Below are 21,574 nucleotides of genomic sequence, written 5' to 3' on the forward strand. Positions count from 1 at the left end.
TGCAGTTCCAAACCATAAAACATTTTTAGGAAGCAGACAAAAGATCTACCTTGTGCACAGATGTTTGTTTGTTCCTTCGCTCACTCATAAACAGGTTAATCCATGTTTGTTTAGAAAGTGCTAAGTTCTTAGAAAATCGCTGGCTGTGTGAACTAGAGCATCAAGAGATTCACTGAGCAAGCCTCGCATGGATCTGCAGCACCTCTCCGCATTCTGACATCTGTTTCCTCTCCTCTCCCTTCTCTCTTTCTCAACAGGGGGAGGCAGGCAGAACAGAGTGAAATGTGCGGGGCGTCAGTCTATTAGGACAGCGCAGGGAGAAAGAGGATGCAAGGGGACCATCGCCAGCTACTGAATCAAGGGTGGACTTCAGAGAAAATGTGTCAAAACTCCTGACTTACTCTCCTTCAATTAAAATTTTCTGAAAAGCTACTCAGAGAAACACTTTTTTGAAGAGTTCTCATCCTGGACAAAAATCCTACAATGAACAGAACAATCACTTGGCGCAGGTTTTTGAGCGAGACACAGTGTAATCCCCGGGGCCAGGGATCCTATTGTTCCAGTTTCCACATCAGAGGACTACTAGGGTCGGCGGGGTGGCAGCAGTCCCACTGGTGGAGGTGGGGGTCCTGGGGAGGAGGGGCTATGGCAGGTGCTACCTTTTTCTAGGTGTGTGTGATCCACACGCATGACCGTCTGTCTTCACAGCAGTCCACTGAGGGCGGATCATTCCTGTATTAGAGATCTGCTACTCTTCGCTTCTGGATTTGCTTCCATAACTCTGCTGCCCATTATTCTTTGGCTGATACCTTAAATTCTGACAGCTCATCTACAGTTGGGTCAGAAATGCCTCCCACCACCATCCCGTCAATATGGGTAGATGGGATTACCCTCTCTGTCCTTCTGTGTGTAGGTGGACTGACCTTTTCATGTGTAGATGGGCTGACCTCTCCCTGCTGTGTGTAGATGGACTGACCCCTCCCCATGTTTAGATGGACTTTATCACTGGCTGTGCCTATGTAAAATCATGGCTGTAATTATAATTTAATAAAAAAATGGTGAATAAGAGTCAATGGTAACTTCCTCCATTCCTCAATTCAGTATCATTTTGGATGATATAGGAATTTGCCTTTTGGCCTTGAGAAAGGTTAGTGTTTAGGGTTATGGGACTTCTATTGTGAATCCTGTAGGAAGTGAGTTTGGTTATTTATTTGTGTCCTGAAAGCTCTATAATCTACTATCATCTAAAAATACCCATTCTATGGAAAGGAAAAATTATGAGAAAAGAAAAAAAAATGGAAATGAAGTATGTAAATAGGGAAGGGTGGAGGGGTGAAGGGCACACAGGTAATGGGGAAAAAATAAGAACCAAGATACATCATGTACAGCTACAAGCACCCAATGACAAATGTAAACGTATTGCATACCTAAAATGTACCAATAAAAGAATTTAAGCAAATAAAAAAATACCCATTCTATGATTTTGGTGAATTAGCCTCTCAATCAGAAAAGCCACTGAGATTTACTTCACAAGCAGATGCCATTTCAAACCACAAGGTGGCAGTGCAACCCCACCTCAGCCCAATCAGTAGCCTCCTTAAGGAGAGAAGCTCAGGGATTCTTGCTGCATCTTATGCCTGGCATTTTAATTGTCTTAATTAGCCCGGACTATCAGGCACCAAAATCAATTCAAAGAAAACAGAACCCAGTTGAAAGTAATGAAAGGTGCGAACCAAATGGCAGCTGTTTACTTCTTTAGCCAAATCCCCTTAACAGGTAGGTGCTTTGATCACAGCTGATTCTATAAATAATACTGTGGCTGAGCTATGATGGCCAGCAAGATTAGCCACAGCCTGGACACTTCACAGTTTCTCTGAAGTAGGTGTGGGTCAGTGATGACAGTCATTACCATTTTACAGCTGTCCTCCTCAACCCACAATTAAGGAGGACCAACCCATCTCCGGTGATGACTCTCGGGAGGGAGGATATGAGGTCAAAGTCCTAAGCCCATGGGAATTACTCATTACCAGGTGTGGGAACCATACACTGGAAGGACACTTTATGGGCCACAAGTTAACGAACAAGTTTAATAATGGCTGAGGAGCCAAATTCTCTGTCCTGTGATTACATTGGTAGGTGCACAGGCCAAGGTGAAATAAGTCTTGGAATAGAAATTTTCTGTTTCCTGAAGGAGTTTCAAGCTCCAAAGTCTACACTGAGGTACGTGTTGCTTCAGACTGAAGGGACTGTGAGTGACACAGGCTAGCCTGCTCCTTGGCATTCGATATAAAAGAGAGTGCACTGGGTCAGCTGTACATGCAGGGAGTCGCTGAGACAAATGTTTACTGCCTCACCCTGATTAGATTAAAAAGGTCATTGTGCCTACACAACATTGTTACTACAATCTCCAGTTTGGTTCCATTACTGAGTCAGGGGAAAAATACATCCGAGAAGTACAAAGGAATGGAGGCAAGATTCTGAGGCAAGATTTTCTTGTGTCTAGTTTCCTTGATCATTTCACAATGTCACAGGAGACAATATCCTGTCATTTCTTCCTACAGCAGCTCCACGTCACTTGCAAAGCCTTCTCACCACCAGACCAAAGGGGCATTGCTATCGAGACTTGCGGTTCCAGGACAAGAGTCAGGCACTTGTCCTCAGAGCAAGTCACAAATCCTGATGGCTCCTGTCAGCATGACCTGATTACTCTTCACACGTACCAAGCCTATGGATCCACTCAGCAAACAAGAAGGTGGACCCTTTGGGGACAGGGGTGTGTGTGGTTGTCCCTTTTCTTCAAGAATAAACATCATGGAAATAATGTAGGAAAGCCGAAAGGCAAGTGACTTTGATGGGTAAGGAAATGACATGTAAGGTTGCTTTTCCAAATGTTATGATTTGGAAACCAATTTCCAAGGTTCATTTCATTTTTGAGAGGGGGGAGAGAGGAAGCGAGAGGGAGAGGGAGAGAGAGAGAGAGAGAGAGAGAGAGAGAGAGAGAGAGAGAGAGAGAGAGAGAGAGAATGAATTAGGGCAAGAGCTTGTTCTTTCCAGAAGCCCCTATGGTGTGCATTCTGGACAGAGCACTGGGACTTGTGTGCACTTAGGTTAAGATGATCCATCCTACACAGACCAAGTAAGAAGCAGGTGAAGAGGCTTCCTTTCACATAGTCCTGGAGGGACACCCCAGGAAGTGTGCGGTTTGGCTTCAGGCTCACCCTCCCTGCCTCTCCAGCTTGCTCACTGAGCTAACTTAGAAGTCCCCTGAGGGCAGAGATGAATCACTTCATTTCCTACTGCAGTCCCAGAATCTACATGACCTGAAAAATAGCCAGGCAGGACGATTTTATTGAACACATGTTTCTACAGGAAGAATGGTGAGTAGATCCCAAGTGAATTCTCAAAATGCAAGTTTAATTCGTAGTTTATATGGTAAGGGAAAGAAGGAGAATAAAAGAGATGATCCCATTAAAAACCAGCCTAGCGTGTCTTAAGAACAAACCCTACCTCTCAGATGAACACAGCTTCCTGCCCTCTGCACTGTCACAAAACACCTCTTGGGCAAAGTCACCGCACTGGTTACAGTGTTGTCTCCAGACACACACTTCATCGGGCCTCCCGGTACTAGTGGTTTCCTGTCCCTAAGCTCCATGTTCTGAGAGCCCTTCTCAGCGATGACAATTTCATCTCTACCTCATCTCCTACAAACCTGACATTTCTCAAAGGAAAGGGAGCTTTAAATATCCCAGGGCCGGCTCCTCCCATTGCTCACCTGATGACCTATGCTTTGGTCTCAGCTTAATCGTCACTTCCTTGAAGCAGTTTTTTTTTTTTTTTTTTGTGGTACTGAGGATCGAACTCGGGACCTTGTAGTTTCGAGGCAGGCAGCGGAACCACTGAGCTAAATCTCTGGCTTTTGAAGCGGTTTTTCTCATGCCCAACCTTCTCCATGTTTAGCCTTTTTACTTTCTACCATTCCTCAAAACTGAAATCAAGATGTTGTTTGAGTGTCTCTGAGGCGGGCCTCAGCCCTAGGAGGCAGGAGTTTGAGCGGAGCTACCTGGTACACAGCTGCAGCCCTAGTGGGTGGCACACAGTGGCCACTTAATTCAGATTTACTGAGCGAACACATGAGAGGAGAAGCATTTTGCAGGAGGAGGTGCCCATTGCCTGGGCCTTGAAAGATGGTAATGTTTGAATAAGAAGCTCTTCTTCTCAGCGTTCTCAAGGGATGCTGGAATCTGACAGCTACGCGCCAGTCAGGGAAGTCCGCTTGCCTGGCCACAGGGCACGCTTGTCTCCCCACCTCCTCCCTACCCATAATCAGTCGTGTTGGGTTTCCCCAGGCTCCCCCAGGGCCCTGACAAAAAGCCAGCTACAAATCAGCGGTGATTCATAGGCTTGAGATACAGACACAGAAAACCCTCAATGATTACTTTTCCACATGTATTTCATTAATCTTCTGACCTTGAAAGTGCGTGTTCCTGAATCTATTTTATGAATGAGGAAACTGGAACTCAAGTTAAAGGCCTTGTCTAGGGTCACAGGGCCAACAGGTTTCCTGACTCAGTGTCCCCAGCACTTTCTACTCCAGGAGGCCACCTGCCTGTGTGTTCTTATCCTGAGTGTAAGCAGAAGCCACTGCCAGGTGGTTGTCCTGTCTGGGAAAGGAGCCGCCAGGTGGGGATCTGGGAGCCACACCCACCTTCCCAGCAATCTCTGCATCCCTCATCATGACTAGTTTTCAGCACCAGGGAGAAGAAAGGAGAAGAAAGCTCACGACCTGTTGGTTCGGGCCCTGCTCGGTCCCAGCCATGCGTGAATCATGGACGGTCCTCCCTGGGGATTTGGAGGGCTTTCCAGGCCTCATCCAGGCAGCTACACCATGATGGATGTTGTGTTTACACGCAGGCTGGTTTCCTGAGATGAGGACTATTTACAGTCACACTCGGTTAAACACTGTGTTGCCCTGTTTTTGTTTGGCTTTGGCAGCTCAGTGATTCAGTCACGCATTTTTTTTTTCCATAATAATAAATGACTTAACCAAAAGCAAACTTTAGTTTTTTTGCTGAGAGAGTTTCAGAAATGCACTCTCGGGCACACATGACACAATCAAATCCTCCTCTCATGGTTCGTAATGCCCAAAGATCAGATTGGTTTGAACACATGTTTACATGGCAGTAATCCTGACTGGGTGGTAATTACAAGTGGTCCCTTATCTGCCACATGCTCCTTCGCTTTACAAAGCTCTCACCCCACCACGTACCCCGGAATCTGTGCATCAGAAGAGGCTGATTTGAAACGGAAACCCTCAAGAGTGGAGACAGAACTTAAGAGCAGATGACAACTTGTTCACCTAACAGGGAAATATCAACACAGGCATTCTGCTTGTGACAACAGCTCATTGTCATCTCTGCTGCACTGTTAGATGTTCTTTCATGATAGGTGCTGCTGATTTAATATTCTATCAGGCACTGGCAAGACTGGGGCTCAGGTTATTACTCTGTGCTCAATACATGTGAGTTATCTTTACTTTTAAAAATATTATGAATTCTTTATATTATAAAATAGCTAGACAAAACACTTCCTCACTCCTAAAAAATAGAAAAGTGTACCCTGGCAATGGCACTTGGGAATTTGTTGAAAATACAGAGCTCTGGACCTTCTGGGCTTAGGAAGTGGAAACCCCGGGGTGTGTTTTAACAAGTGCTTCTGCTCACTGAGACACACTCTGGAGTCCTAGAACAGCACTTCTCAAGCTGTCACGGCCCATGGATGGTCTGGACATCTCTGTATGGCACACCTGATTCAGCCGATCTGGAGGGGCCTGAGGCTCTGTATTTCTAACTGGGTGCCAGGTGCTGTCGAGGCTTCTGGCCTTCATCTGGAGCAGTGGCAGCAAGATGTTCACCTTCCTTCCAGCAAGGGTTGAGGCTTATGCAGCCAGGTCCCTGGTGCTGAACTTGGCCCTCACTTTACTGAAGTGTATATGGCCTGGGGAGTCTTCTTGATTCCCACAGAGGAGCTTTAATATACGGCAGCTCTGCCAGTCCAGAGTCTGCAAAAAGGGCTGTTAAGAGGACAGGTGCAGGTTCAGACCCAGCTTCTTCTCCGTGCATTTCCACTAAATTGCTGCATGGCTTGACACAAACCCAAACCTCCCTGTGCCTGGGGCTCCTCTTTGGAAAATTGTGGTCCTCTCTAAGGTTTCTGTTCAGTGCACAGCCTCAATAATTTTATAACAGTGGCTGGTGATTCCCAAAATCTAAAACAAAAATTTAGGACCCTGAACACAAAGCCAAGTATTGCCACAGCAAGAACCTTAAATTCTCAAAGTGATTGATCATTTCAACACCCCAGATAGCACAGTCTCAGTAATCTAGGGATCTCTGATGAGGCCAAGTCAGTAAGTGGATGTTAGGAGGAGAAAACATGGGCGGTCTTTTCAGGTAGCAGCAGGAACAATCCCGACAGCCCTTTCGAGACCCCAGCCACGATCTGGGAATACCACCGCCTGTCATTCCGTGGCTGAGGGGTTGACCTGTGTCTCTGTATTTCCTCATTAACATGTGGTAGGTATATTTACACTTTTATACCTGCGATTTACCACAGTCATTCAGCAAAATGCCAGGACAGAACCAAATATGCAGGGAGTGTACATACAGGTACTGACGAAAGAAAACATTTCTGCCAGGAAGCTTCCATAGCTCTTCAAAGGCAAATGCTTAACTTTGGAAAATTTTACAGAGGCAGCAAGTTTGAGAGGAATCCATCTGATCCCTAATGTCAGTACTTGATAAGCCTGAGGAGTTTCTAAATGTGGTAGGACCTTCTCTGGCTGTTATTTTATTTTATTTTTTGGTACCGGGGATCAAACTCGAGACCTTGTGCTTGCGAGGCAGGCAGCGGAACCACTGAGCTAAATCCCCAGCCCTTCTCTGGCTGTTATTAAAGACAGTCAGCTCTGTAGGCTGGGCCATACCCGTGATGATCTTCTGACATTCTGTCATTCACTGGACAGAGAATTGCTAAATACCTACCATGTGTCAAGTACAGTGCATCTTCTACTCATACCTTGAATAGGAATCCAATTGGCCCACTATAAATAAATTTTGCAAGAGGTGGAAAATGCTTAGAATTAAATTCCCAATGTAGAGATACATTTTGGCCACAAATAAAAAACAATTATTGAATTCCAAGCATGTGAATGTCCAAGCCACATTTGAGGCACCATTTTTCACAATCACCACAGCTTGGCTCTGTTTAGCTTGGCGGCAGAGGCTCTGTGGAATGGATGCAGCTGCAGTGCCCTTGGACTGATGTTGTTTCAAGCTGAGAACTGTCCTCGATGTGTCTGGTGGATTCCACAGACAGCCTTTACATGTTCACAGGGTGGAAAGGCCCACCTCCCATCCATGCATGCCATCACAGCTGGTCAGCTGACCTCGGAGGACAGGCCAGGTTCCAAGGACTAGGAAGACACATGCATAGAGCTATGCCCCCATTCTACATGGAAGAAGCCACTTTTACTTTTCAGTTAATGCTAAAAACTTCAAAAAGCAAATACTCATGGAAGAGGTAGCATGTGCACTGAAGATCACACTAACACATAAATGACTAACAACAGACCTAGGCACCTGGTGAAGACAGGGGAGAGTAAGAGAAGAGTGCTGAGATCAGGACACAGGGCGCTGCATGCCCAAGGGACAGAAGGCATGAGGGAGTAGACATAGATGGCCTTTTAGGTCATTTTTTCCTGATTCACCACTTTGCCCATGGTTGGTCTTCAGCCCTGGTCAACTCAGTTAAGAGTGACGTGTGCGTGTGTGTGTGTGTGTGTGTGTGTGTTTCAATGTTTTGATTCCCCTCTCTGCCTTTGTCCATTAAAGACAAGATAAAAGTCGTGAATAGAGGTAGGGGAGACAGGTGTGTTGGAACTGTACTCCTGTGGAGAGTTCTCACATGGTTTCACATCACTAAATATGGAAATCCATGATGGGAATCAGAAGCATCTTTGGAAGAGGTCCTTGTTCATTTCCCAGGCTGCTAATACCTTGGAAAACAAAAAGGACTTTTGGGGGCCGGGGATTTAGCTCAGTGGTGCCGCCGCCTACCTCGAAAGAGCAAGATTCCGAGTTTGATCCCCAGTACCAAAAAAAAATTAAAAGAAACAAAACAATAAAAAAACCAAAAAGGACTTTGGACCAGATATAAAGGGAATGTGTAGTAAAGTACAGGATCTCAAGCAGAGACATGATCATAGAGCAGCATGGCAGAATAGTATCTCATTTTGAGCAAGAGCATATTCTGTCAATTTATGTGGGAAAGTGACAGGACTGTGGCCTGACAAAAATGGAGCACGGAGTGGTATCAGAGGGCGGCCTGCAGGAGCCTCCATCGCCACCTGCCCGTCCATCTACTGGCCTTGCGGGTTTCACATGCCTTCCTTCCCAGGCTGTGCTGCAGTCCGGCACCCCTCCCTAGCCTCTCCCAGTTCTTCTTGGTAACATCTGGGACCGTGTGAAATCACTGATGCCAGAACTGGCCCTCAGATCTTCTGACATGGAGTGTGGGCCAAGAATCTGTATTTTTAATGTGCATTCTAAGAAATAAAACAGTCCCTTCAATGAAAATCCTTAGAAGTACACATGTCCAGAACTCATAGTCCTGTAATGCGGAATCTGCTCTGCGTCCCCTGCCCCGTCCCCACTGAGCCGCTGAAGAGACACCTCCTCCCTTGCTGCTGCCAGTCTCCCGGTTTTTGACATCCTCACTGTGTCTGCGGATCTGAGGGAGATGGCTTCAGCTTCAGTTCTTCCTGTCCATGCTGACACCACGCTCCCAGCTGAGGGATTCCGGCAGGATGTGGCAGGGGCAAAGGAAGAGGGAGTTATTTTACATACTCATAGCCTTAGGTTGGCTGTGAAAGTGGCTGCCTTCTAGTCTGGATAACACCACTGGTAAATATGGTGATATCTCTTATCTGCCTGATGGGCATCCCAGAGAGGTGGCAGTTACTCATCAAGCCTTCAGGAACTCAAAATTATTTAAAATTGACGGCACTGGGCCAGGGGAATCATTGTAAAGGGTGAGGGGAAAAGAAATGTTTGTGAGACATGGTTTCTACTCACAGTATTGGTTTCTTTGGTTCCTCTTGTGAAAAAAATCTAATCCCGTCATGGTCCCCATGGGCAAAGGAGGTGAAAGTTTGGGATGCATATGGGAGAACTCCAGAGGCCAACTCAGCTCTTTTCAAAGCCAGAGCTAATGTGATTATAAGACCTAATGAACTGAAACGAATCCAATTTTGAACATCTTCATAGCTAGTGAAAATCACATATTCTCCCTCAAGATTTTGTTTTCTCTGTTTGCAAATCATGAATAGAATGAAAACGGTGGGTTAAGGTTGCGTTGATGAAGTTTTAGAGTAGGTTGCAGAAAGTTTTATGTTTTGAATGCCACAGTGGTGTCCAAGCTAACAGATCACATATAGAACTTGCATTTCACTATATGCAACAGTTACAGACTTTTTTTGGGAGAGAAATGAGCACATAGATTTATTGAACTAAAACTTTAAAGTTTTTTCCCCTTATTGAGTTCAAAGCACAGTGCACCTAGGCAGTCAATCTGGTCACTCAACCCCAATTTCAACTTTCTTTGGAAGGTGAAGAGCAGAATAATCCTCCAGTCTTGGGGGATTAGTATCAGGGTACAGCTTGAGCATTCACAGCTCTATGCTGTTTTCACTCCTTTTCTGGAAGAGGCATCTTAAAGGCATTAAACTGAGAGGTACAGAATAACAGTTAGGGAAGTGGAAGGTTTCCCAGCTTGGGAGAGGCCCACCTTGGAGATGTGTTCTGGTAAGCTCAGGAAAAGGGTGCTGGGCATATCTTCCTGGAGTGTTAACATCAGTCAATTCTAACTTCATTGATTTAATAATAAAGGAAATGGATATTCATGGAATACAGGCATCTATTAAGAACTTTAAAAAGAAAACACAAGAACTCAAAAGAAATTTTGCACAAGGAATCAGGGAATTCACTCTTTTCTGCTATTGTGGCTTTGAGTAGGTCTGTTTGTGCTAACAACATAGACTGCAATGTGAGTGGTGCCTCCTAGAGGTGTGAAATTGGTACTGCATACCCATGATGGTGTCTCTGCTAATGCATACAGGTGCATTTATCAAACCTAAGTTTTTGTTTCTTCCCCAGGATCTATGTAGGACACCAATGTGTATGATTTCAGTACAGTTCCAAACTATTAGCACTTTCCCCAAGTCGGTATCAGAATACTATAATTGTAAGAAAAAGGGTAGGAGTAGGCTGAAAAAAAAATCAAATCTCAAGTTTTCATCCTTCTTAACAGAGTGGTGCTGTGATCCCCTTCCCTCGCTTATTATGGGGTGCCTCTTTTTTTTTTTTTTTGGTACTGGGGATCGAACTCGGGACCTTGTGCTTGTGAGGCAGGCGGCGAAATCTGAGCTAAATCCCCAGCCCTATGGGGTGCCTCTTTCAAGGGCATTCTGCTGCCACTACTACCCAGAGTACCCAGAGTACTACCCAGAGTACCAGTGTCCTCCAGTATTGTGGCTGCTACAGTCCTATTGTTATGAGCTGCAGGTTATATTAGGTAACAGTTGAAACTACTGGCGAATTAATGTCATAAAGGTGGTCTTTATAAAATATTAATATAAAAAACTGTCATGATATTGTTCTATTGTGAGGTACATAAAGCTCTGTGGGTCTGTGTGATAAATTCTTTGAGATTTTTGTGCTTGGAAGAAGGTTTTCTGTCCTGATGAATTAGCTTGCCTGCTTTTATAAAAACTAAATTATACATACAAAAACCATATTTCCTTTTCCCCTTTCTCTCACATGACTGGCTATATGCTCAAAGCGTGTAATTATCTTCAATTATAGCAATTTTCATAGTCTAGCTCTTTCTTCCCTCTTTCTGCACCAACTTCAATTACAAGATTTTTTTATTTTACATGTTTTGAAGAAAGTTATATGTGTCTTTATTACAACTTCAATGTTTTTGAGAAGTCAATTTTAATTTCTGAATAAGGCATACACGAGGCTTTAACTACCATGGATTATTCCTTTATAGATTTAACAAGATCTCAATGCCAAGATCAGCTTTAGAAGGAAGATAAGTTTTCAAAAAAGCAAAGAATGAAAGGAGGAAAAAGAAAATAAGGAAAAAAGGAAGGGAGGAAAGATGTTCCCACCAAATGAACCTGGGGGCCATAAGTTATGATCTACTATTTCTGTAAGAAAATAATAAAGCAAATATCCAGATGATATAATATGACATGAGATGCAAAGATTAAATATGACCAGTTTTATCTTGTAGGCTATTAAAGAGGCATGAAATGCCTTTGAATGGACTAAAGGTTTTCAACCTTGGCTATACATTAGAATCATTTGAGATTTTTAAAAAATAATACACCAGGGGCGAGGTATTTAGCTTAGTGGTTCTGTTACCTGCCTCGCAAGGAGAAGGACCCGAGTTCGATCCCTGGTACAAAAGAAAAAATAATATACCAATGCCCAGGCCTAACTTCAAAAGTTGGCTGGATTTGTCAGGAATGGGAGATGGACTTTGTTATCTCCCCAGGCACCTGAATATATAATTAAGATCGAGAATCACTGAGCTACGTTATTCATTCATACCTTTAAACTCCTAATTAGCAAATACTATTTCATCTTACACATTTTTCCTATAGTATTGGGAAATGGTATAATTAGGATGGGACAATATTAAGCAGACACAGCTCATCATTCCTTTTCTCACACAAGGCTATACTGGGAATCACATAAACCAAACGTGTGCTCATATACAGATGCTCCTATATTTATGAGGGGGGTATATTCCAATAAACCTATCATAAGTTGAAAATGTTGTAAATTGAAAATGCATTTAACACACTTAATCTACCACTGCAGAGTGTTGAGTATTCCTCTTTGCAATCAATCGTGTGGCTGGCTGGGAGTTGTGGCAGACTAGCTGCTCATCATCGAGTATCATACCACATACTGCTAGCCTGGGACAAAAATCCAAATTCAAAATTTGAAGAGTATCTTCTGCTGAAAGTATATTGCTTTCACAGTATCATCACACTGAAATTCCAGAAGCTGAACCACTGCAAGTTGGGGAACATGAATATTCTAGACATCAGAGCCCAACAGAGACTGCAAGAAGTCTACCTCAGAATGTAGTGTCTGAGCTCATAAAGCAAAGACTCAGAGTCAGAAGATACAGACTTGGAGCCATGTCTTTTGATTGCTATACTGTTTCTACATATTTTTCTCTATATCCTTTAAAATACTAATATCAAAGTTATATGGCTATTCATTGTTTATTAGAAGTTAAAATAGCATCATTTTAAAGTATTTTGTAATACAAAAAATTTCAACAAGAAATATATTAAACCTCCTGGCCTGTTATTAGTCTGAGGTTCACATAGTACTTACTGTTTTTAGGAAGTGTCAAAGCTGATCTAAAAAATATTAATTATCTATTCACTTGCAAAATGATCCATAATTCTTACAGGTAAAGAGTGTATTAGAAATTGATACATTATTATGACAATAACATTTATTTGTACTTTAGGCTATTTTAGTTTTTTCTGTTGCACTTCATCACTGAAATGGACACTCAACTTTGTTCAGCACAATCTGGCCTTCATTGAAGGGTCATCATGGGCCCGTGGGCCCAGCCTCTCCTGCCCTAGCTGGTACTTTAATCTCTTTGGCCATGCTTTCCAATGGGTGTTCTGTTTCTAGCCCTTGATCATATCAAGCTTACTCTCACCCTTGAATTATTATCCTAGCTGTTTATTTTCAGGAGTGATCATCCTTCAGGGAGTTATACAGCTCATTTTTGGTCTTGTTCAAACATCATGGTTTCAGAGAAGCCTTCCCTGACCAATCACTCAATAGCCTCCTGTCCATTCCGAATTCACTTTTTATCCCTTTACACTGTCTTCTTCCTCCATTTATCCCTATCTGAAAGCATCTTATTTTCTGCCTTGTCTTTACTGTTGCATATGTGCCTTATGGGATATAACCTCTATGAGCTCAGGCTCCTTGTTTGTCTCTGCAGCTATAACTCTAGCACTTACAATGGTAAATACTGATAGAGTGAGTTAATGCATATCTCTGCAGTCTTACTAAGAAGAGTACTGAACACAATCTTGTGTTCTCTGAGATGGAAATCATTGGTTACCAGATTATAAATGAGTGGGCACAGTTGCAACTATAACCTACATACAGTTCTCCATGCAGTACGCACATGTTGGGATTTTAATTGGACCCACAGTGCCAGCTACTTTCGCAGAGAAGGCAATTTGCATCCTGTGCTTCACTGACCTCTGGCTGGCTCTAAGCTTCTGCTAGAGTGAGCTTTTCCATTTTGTACATCTTGCAATCTTGGCTGTGGCTTTTAATTCCCAGCAGAAAGCAGCTAGACATTGTTTGAAACTGCACTTCCAATCGTCTGTTGGTTTTTTAAAGACTACTTTTTTGGGGAGTAACACCATGTTTATTTGGCTTAGGGCCCTTAGCATGCCATTGTGAAGGTTTTGGGTCTCTTGCTATTATCCATTCCCATACATTTCTGCCTTCAGATGGGAATTACATTGTAAAAAGCATCCATTTAATGTTAATGGCCTCATTACAGCTTGTGATCTTTTGTCAGTAATCTTATCCTTTCATCATTACCATGTGACACTAAGCGTAGTGGCCAGGAAGTCAGCTGTGATGTCTTCAGGACAAATCCCACTGACATATGGCTTAGACAGTTGGGCACTACCACTATTTTGGAGCACTTCTGTTTGGTCTAGACTAGTGCTTTCAGCCATCCTGATATCACACTCTGCCAGTTTACCATACATGTGCTTATGTTTGCCAGTCAGCTCTATTCAGTATCTTGAGTACTTCTGTTTTCTGTTCAATATAGAGATAAGCATATTTGATAACACTATCAAAATCAGCAAATTTGTGTTTTGTAAAACATGTTTGCCAAGAGTAGACTCCCAATAAAAATTATCCCCTTTTACTTTGTCTCTTGCTGGCTTAACAAAATCTTATTTAATTAAAAAACATACTTCAAGAAGAATCTGCACCTTGTTGTACTCAAAGAAGTTGACTCTAATATTATTATTTGTAATTTATTATTTGAATTTAACATAGCTCTAACAAGAGAAATAATCAGGTAAGTATTTGAATAGTTTATATGGTTTTCTTTGGAACCCAGTGATTTATCCTAACATCATGAAAAAAGGTACAGTCAGATACTATGCTGTATGATACATCAGGAAGTAATGGACACCAGCTAGAAAGTCTAACTGTAACGAGAATCTGAACTAGTAATACTCTAGACTTAACCACAATAACAATCAAGAAATTTGTCTACCCATGCTAATCAACTCACAAGCACAAGACTTCAAAATCTGTGTTTAAGTTTCTGGAGGTTTCTAAGTGTGCAAAAATATCAGACCAAGTTTTTGTTTTGTTTTGTCTTATTGAGACAGGGTCTCACTATGTAGTTCAGGCTGGTCTTAAACTTGCAGTGATCCTTCTACCTCAGCCTCTGGTGTGCTGGGATTAGACGCGTGCATCAACATGCTCAGCTCTTCAGACCAAATTTTAAACATGTACCTTGTATAATTGTCCATAAAGACTATCACCTATATATCAATTAAAAAGGCAGAACAATGGGTAAGAGGAAGATTTCAAACTATGGTGATCCCACACTTGAGCAAACATCTCCAGTCTGGTTCCTCTTCCCAGCTGTGAGATACTGCAGTTACTTAAGGCCCAGTCTGCAGGCCCCTTTCCTTAGTTTGCTCCATATTACAGTCATACCTTAGTACTCGACTGCTTTGAAACTCCTTGAATTTGATATTTGAAACATTTTGACATGAAAATTTTGTCCCAGTATGGTACTTATTGTTTGGTACTCCACAAACAAGCTTGAACTTATGTCAATTCCCTCATGACTCACTACCCTTCCCAGTGAAGACAACTGCTTGGTACTTGTACTTTCAGTACTTCTTTTGCCTCCCAGAACAAATTAATGAATACCAAGGTACTGCTGTAACTTCCTGGGTGTGTTATCTACAACCATGGCTACAATTCCCATCACTCGAATGATCTCCAAATTTGGATTCCCCAGACCAAGCTTCCATTATGAGTTTCAGGCCCCATATCCAGCCTCACTCTGCCCATGGCTGGCCTCTCCATCTTCCTCTGCCCAAGAGTTCCTTCTCTCTGTGATTGGTGCCACCTACAGCTAGTAGCTCTAGGTCAAATCCCAGGCCATCCTATTTGCCACTCTTAGCTTCCTCCCATATCTAATTTAGTATCAAGCCTCATTAATGTCAACTCTTAGATGACTTTCAAATCCATCTCTTCAACTTATCCTTGTCTTTGCATCCACAGGGCCAAATCACCAGGACAGCTCATTTTGGCTAGTGCAGGAACCTGGTGTCTGTCCATTCACACTGCTGGCCTCCAACCCTTTCTCCAAACCTCAGTCAGATCATCTTCTCAAAAGGCAAATGTGATCACACCAAATCCACTACTTAAAACCCTTTAATGGTTTCTCGTTGGTCAAAGGATAAAAAAAAAAATGAAATCATACAAAGTAATATACCTCTGGCAAGTTCTGCCTGTTGCCTAACTTTCCCCTCCTCTCATTCCACTCTATGACTCAATCATTCTCACCACTTCCTTCCTCTCTGGAACTTCTTCAGCCCCACTGCAGGCTTTCTTCCAGTTAATTTTCACACTATGGCAGATACTGAGATGTATCTGGCCTGCAAGTTCATTGCCCACTTGTTTTTCTTTTGTAGCACCTCATTTTTTTATGTCCACTTATTTGTGTGACATATTTGACTTGTGGGTCACATATGTTAAACTGTGTGGAAACCCTATTACAGAATTAAGCCTGAAACTGGAGTCAGTGGGACTGTGTCTTCTCATCTGGTGATACAGGGAGCTCTTACATCCTGTCACATGTGGTTAATCTTGCTGGATCTGGAGACTCTTGTCTGGATTTGGTTTTGCTTTCTATTTGTTCTCATAGTCTTAAAGCAATCTAAAAAGAGGGCTTCATTTGAATTCTTTGTTTTTTCAAAAGCCTACTATAATAAATTATCATATAATGTTTCTGATTGTCTAGTTAATAGATCCTTTAATTATTTTATGAACTTCTAAATTCAAAGTTTTACAGACCTACATGACCACAACGTATTTCTTCAAACTAACATGGATTTACATGAGAAAAAGCAATACTGACAGCCCTGTTATGGTTTAGATCTGGGTGTCTGGTGTTATGGTTTAGATCTCTCAGGAATTTGGAAGGTGATTGGATCACGGGGTGCTATACTTACAATGGATTAGTCCACTGATGAGCTCACAGCTGACTTTCCATAAGCATGTGGGGCTTGGTTAGGGGCAGGACATCACAGTCATGACCTGGAAGGGTGTACGTCCCTCCTTGACTCCTCCTTTCTGTCTCTGCTTCCTGGCTGCCATGATGTGAGCAGCTTTCCTCTGTGGCAAGGCCTTTCACCATGCTGCTTCTGCTTTGGAGCCAGCTGACCAGGGAACGTAATTCCAAGTTAGAATAAACTCTCTTCCTTTAATTTGTGGGTGTTGGGTATTTTGTCCCAGTAACAAAAAAAGTGACTAAGGCAGATTTGAGTACCAGGAGTGGGGGTGCTGCCATGACTTGATCTGTCCATGTAGTTTAGAAGTCTTTGGAACTGGTTTGTGGGAGGAATTTGTAAAGCTTTGGAGATGTCACAGCTACAGAAGTGCTAGAATGCTATAAGCTGAGCTTGATAGAGATTCTGGTTGGAACTTAGAAGATGTGAATGCTGATAGAAATCTTGACAGTAAAGACTAGGCTCAGGAGGTTTCAGTTGGAAACAAGAACTCCATTGGCCATGTGTGTTATCCTCTGGTAGAAAATTCACCTACATTTGACCTATGTTCTGAGACTTTGCAGGAAACTAAGATTAAGGACAGTAGACTAACTGATCTGGGGGATGAAACTTCAAGGTAGTTCATTCAGGCAGTGGCATGGGTATATCTGGCTGGTTTACAGTAAGAATCAGGACCAAAAACCCATGTGAAAAGGTTTCTGTTTTGCCAGGAGGAAAGCACCTACAGAGCTAGAGCAGAGGTCAGTATAGTTGCCAAAAAAAGTTAGCATCAAAAAGAAGCCCAGTACTTTGCATCCGGACAATAGTAAAGGTTGCTTGAGTGCATCTCAAGAATCTGCAAGATCCCACCCTTTGCAGGCTCAAAAGTATAAAAGTAAAAGACTTTGCTTTGAGAAAGAAGAGTACCCCACGGAGCCCAGTTGGCCTCCTGGAATTCATTTCACAGTGCTCAGTGAATCCAGGCGCTCACAGGCATCTGAAATCACGATGCAAATGGGCCTGACTAATAAACTTCTTCTCCTGTAAGTTGTGGGTGTCAGGTATTTTATCTCAGCAACAATAAAGTGACTAAGACAACCATTAATAATATTGGGATGGGTAGAGAGTGGAACTTGCATGGGCTCAGGAGGTGGGCAGAGAGAAGTAAAATCCTGCTCTGCTGGTATGTCACTGCATGATTCAGGCTAAGATTTCCAGTCTGAGTCTTTTTACCTATGAAAACCCAGGAGCCTGTCTATATTCCCCCACCTACTGATTCATGATGGCTATTATTGCTTTAATTTTGCAATAACACTTTCGAGTTTATCAAGCATTTTCACAGATTTTTACCTTCTGAGTAGCTCAAAAACTTTATGACATTTTAGGTGGGGGTGTGTTTTTGTTTTTAAATTATTAGGGGTGTTTTACAAATGAAACAATAGGTCACAGAGATTAAGTGGCTGCCTGAGACTCAACAGCTAACCTAGAAATAGCACAACCCACTCTGCCTTTCACCTTAAATCCTATATACTTCCCTCATTATATATTTGCATGAGCAAAAATACAGTTGTATAAAGTGAAGTTCTTATCAATAAACCAGGAGGATATAGATAAAACAGCTGCCACAATAGAGACTACAATGCCACGGGGCCTGGCAGGTAACGCAAACAGTGAAGCAGGCTAAGTGGATATTAATCATAGCTTCCCTTTCCCAAAGAAACACTATCTTTCCTATTTTTCTTGAAAGACATAATGTACTCATTCTTTTAAAAAATCTTTCTGTCTTCTTAATACTACCTTAAGAAAACCTCAGTACAAAACAATGAATAATGGTGATTGCAACACAATGGTTGGGGAGTGATAGAGCAGGGTGGGGACTGAGGCAAGTTATTATTCTGTATCACCCCTGTTGGGTGGTGGTTGCTGTTCTTTTAAAAGTCATGACATCCTCTACAGAGACCAAGTTCTATAATTTCAAAAAGTGGGAGAAGGGGGTTCATTACTCAGCATCAACCTGTAAGAACTGTGTGAATACCACAGATATAGGAGACAGAACTAGTGTTTATGTTTTATTAATTGTCTAAAAACTGAAGAAGCCTTCTCTATAGAGTTTCCAATATCTTTCAATATATGTACTTAATATAAGCTATTTAATTACATAAATTCTTTATAAGTATCAATTTAAAACCTTAGACTGTTTAGGGAATCTTTGAGATGTAATCCCAGATACGTGCATATTTTCTTATTTATTAAAAAAAACACTGCAGTAATTTAAAATATTTGCAGGGTTTGGAAGGGTAAGATTCACTTGTCTTGGGCTCATGAATCTGTACACAACTTCTACTCTGGAAAACATGTCAAAAATATGGAATTCCCCTTAAGGATATATATAAACAGAGTCCTCAAGTTTAGACTATGAAGCCCCAGATGGTCTATCAGTATCAACAGAAACTGCTTTCCTTGCCAACATGAATTTCATAAACTAGAAATCATTCTCAGGCTTGCAAAGGCAGACATATCAAGGGCACACATACTGTTACTATATTCTTGGTATCATGTTAGGTACTTCATTACATGGATCATACAACATTCTTTTCTTTTAATTCATTAAGTTTATTGGTACATTTTAGGTATACAATATGCTGACATTCATCATTGGGAATTTGTACCTTTATGCGATGTACCTTGGTTCTTATTTTTTCCCCATTCCCCTGCCCTCCCTTAAACCCCTCCATCCTCCCTATTTACAAAGACTTTGTTAAATATGAGAAAAGGAAAAAATGGAAACAAAGCCCTTGTTTTATTTTTTTGAATCAGGGTCTCTATAAAACATATTTTAAAAACTAAGACTGAGTATTTGAAGTAAACTATTGATCTATTTTTTTTTTTTTATAGCAAAAGCACTGAAGTCTTCCTGGAAAGGCTGATCTGTACTCCCACGTGTTCACTCGAGACAAAGCCGCGATTACAGATTCACCAGGTGGGCTTGGGAAGCAGGAGCAACACTGACAGCAAACCTCAGTGTTGGGCTTGAACTTTTATATCCTTCTTTTTCTTTGTGATAATATAAATTTCTGGGATTCAATACTGGGATTGTTGCTAATAATCTAATAACTATAAATGCAGTGGAACAGCTATGTAAATATAAGGCCACTGTATTATCGATAAAATAAGGAACTGTGACTTGTAGCTTCAATAGTGTCTCTCTGTCACTCAGAGGAAGAAATAATGAGAGCCACAGCTCTTAATAACTCTATCACAAAGACTTTCTAAAATTAGTACAATGGGAACTCAGTGTTTGAAAATGATGACAAGCAGGAGGACACATGACCCTTTCAATGGCCTTGGGGCTTCTGCAGAGGGTAAGTTGGGTAAAGCGGGTTGGAATCAGGAAGCAGAGCTCAATGACCACCAGAGACCCCTTTGGGAAGCTTAACAGTCCCATCACTGTAAAGAGCAGACCCTACCCTCAAAGAACATTTGCCATAATTCTACATTATACATTTTTAATAACTTTTGATATTCTATTTATTTCAAAAAAAGATAGGTGACTTTTGGTCTAGCATATATCACTCATAAGCGATAGTCCAGCTGCCAGATAAAGAAATCTCCCTCAAATGCAAATTATGGGATTCGAGAGAAAATTACTGATCAATCATAAGCTATTATGGGGCTTAGCTAGTTTTATGAAAATACTTTTAACAGTGAAATAAATCAATAAAGATTTATTAAGGTTTTCATTCTTTGCATGGGTTTTGAAATGGGTTCTTACCCATTATAAAAGGCTTTGTGGAGTTAATATATACTTTACTGTCTCTGGTTCTTTTCTTCTGTTGCTCCTTTACACCAAGTTAGCCTGTCTCACACACAGCTGCTACCAGGCTCTGTCAGCCTCATTAGGTGACAGCACCTACATTCTGTACAAGATACACACAATGAGCTTTGCTCTATCTCTGTTACAGTTCTGCAACAGGGAAAGAATGCATAGCATTAAACTTTATGAGTAGTATTGAAGGTTCATCTGATACTGTTTAAAATTAAGAAATAAGCCAGGCATAGTGGTGCAATCCCAGCACTTTGGGACACTGAGGTAGGAGGATCACAAGTTTTAGCCCAGGCTGGGCAACCTAATTACTTAGTGAGATCCTGTCTCAAAACAAAAAATAACAAAAGGGCTTGGGAACAGCTCAGTGCAAAGATCCTGGGTTCAATCTCCAGCACCCCCACCCCCCAAAGCAAGTAAAAAATGTGGCTGAAAATCTGATTTTTATGTCTAAGAAAAAGTTAACAGCTTCCCTATGTTGAATACTTATTATTTCCCAGGTACTTTTGAACTTTGAGACCCACCTAGAAAAATCGAGCTGCATTTAATTTGTTCTTTAAAGGATTGTTGTGAGATATAGGTAGGTGGAGAAGATTGCACAAATGTCACAAATCTTCCCCTCCTAGATCCTATTGCAGTGTGACTCTGGAGGTCCTTTTAGAAATAAATCTTGTCTCTCTACTATTAATTCTGGGTTGGCTTTGTGACTCTTCTTTTTTTTTTTTTTTAACACAGGGCAGTAGGAACAACAGTGTGTCAATTCTGAACCTAGCCCACAAGCTTTGCACCCTTCCCCTCTCACTCTCGGAACCCTGCCGACCCTCCGTGTGATCCTCTATGTGAATAATTCCAGACATGACTACAGGATGATGAGAGACATGCTCCCAGTTGTCCTCATTATCCCTCAGTGGCCAGCCAATCCTCAAGATAGAGACACACAGCTAATTGCAAGTGGACCATAGAGTCATGAATGAGCCAAACCAAGACTAGAGGAACTGCCCAGCTAAGCCAGCCCAAATGAGGAAACTATAGAACTTCAAGCTATGAAACTGGCTATTGTTTTTAAACTGTTAAAATGTAGGGTGCTTTGTTTTACAGCAAGAGGTAACTGATACAGAAGGCATGATTAACTGCAATGTAGTAAAGAGAGGCCTTGTAATTTGACCAAGCTCAATGAGCTGGCAAATGGTAAAGCTATCAGGTTATCATGTCTGCTATAAGGCCCATGTTCACCCCACTGTACTGATTCATCTTTTTGGTTTTTGTTTTATCTAAATGAGAATGTCTATGTGAGTGGCTTCTACATTCTTGGTGTT

General features: G+C 41.9%; 1 protein-coding gene across 10 annotated transcripts in view; it reads right to left on the minus strand.

Annotated features, from left to right (window-relative positions):
- Window positions 1–21,574, minus strand: part of Pag1 (phosphoprotein membrane anchor with glycosphingolipid microdomains 1) — a 144,850-nt gene that overhangs the window by 21,319 nt on the left and 101,957 nt on the right. The window lies entirely within an intron of this gene.

Source organism: Heterocephalus glaber, unplaced genomic scaffold (genome assembly GCF_053883595.1).
Source record: "Heterocephalus glaber isolate CG9 unplaced genomic scaffold, H.glaber_assembly_v1.0 deba00001553, whole genome shotgun sequence".
In the NCBI taxonomy this organism is placed as follows: Eukaryota; Metazoa; Chordata; class Mammalia; order Rodentia; family Bathyergidae; genus Heterocephalus; species Heterocephalus glaber.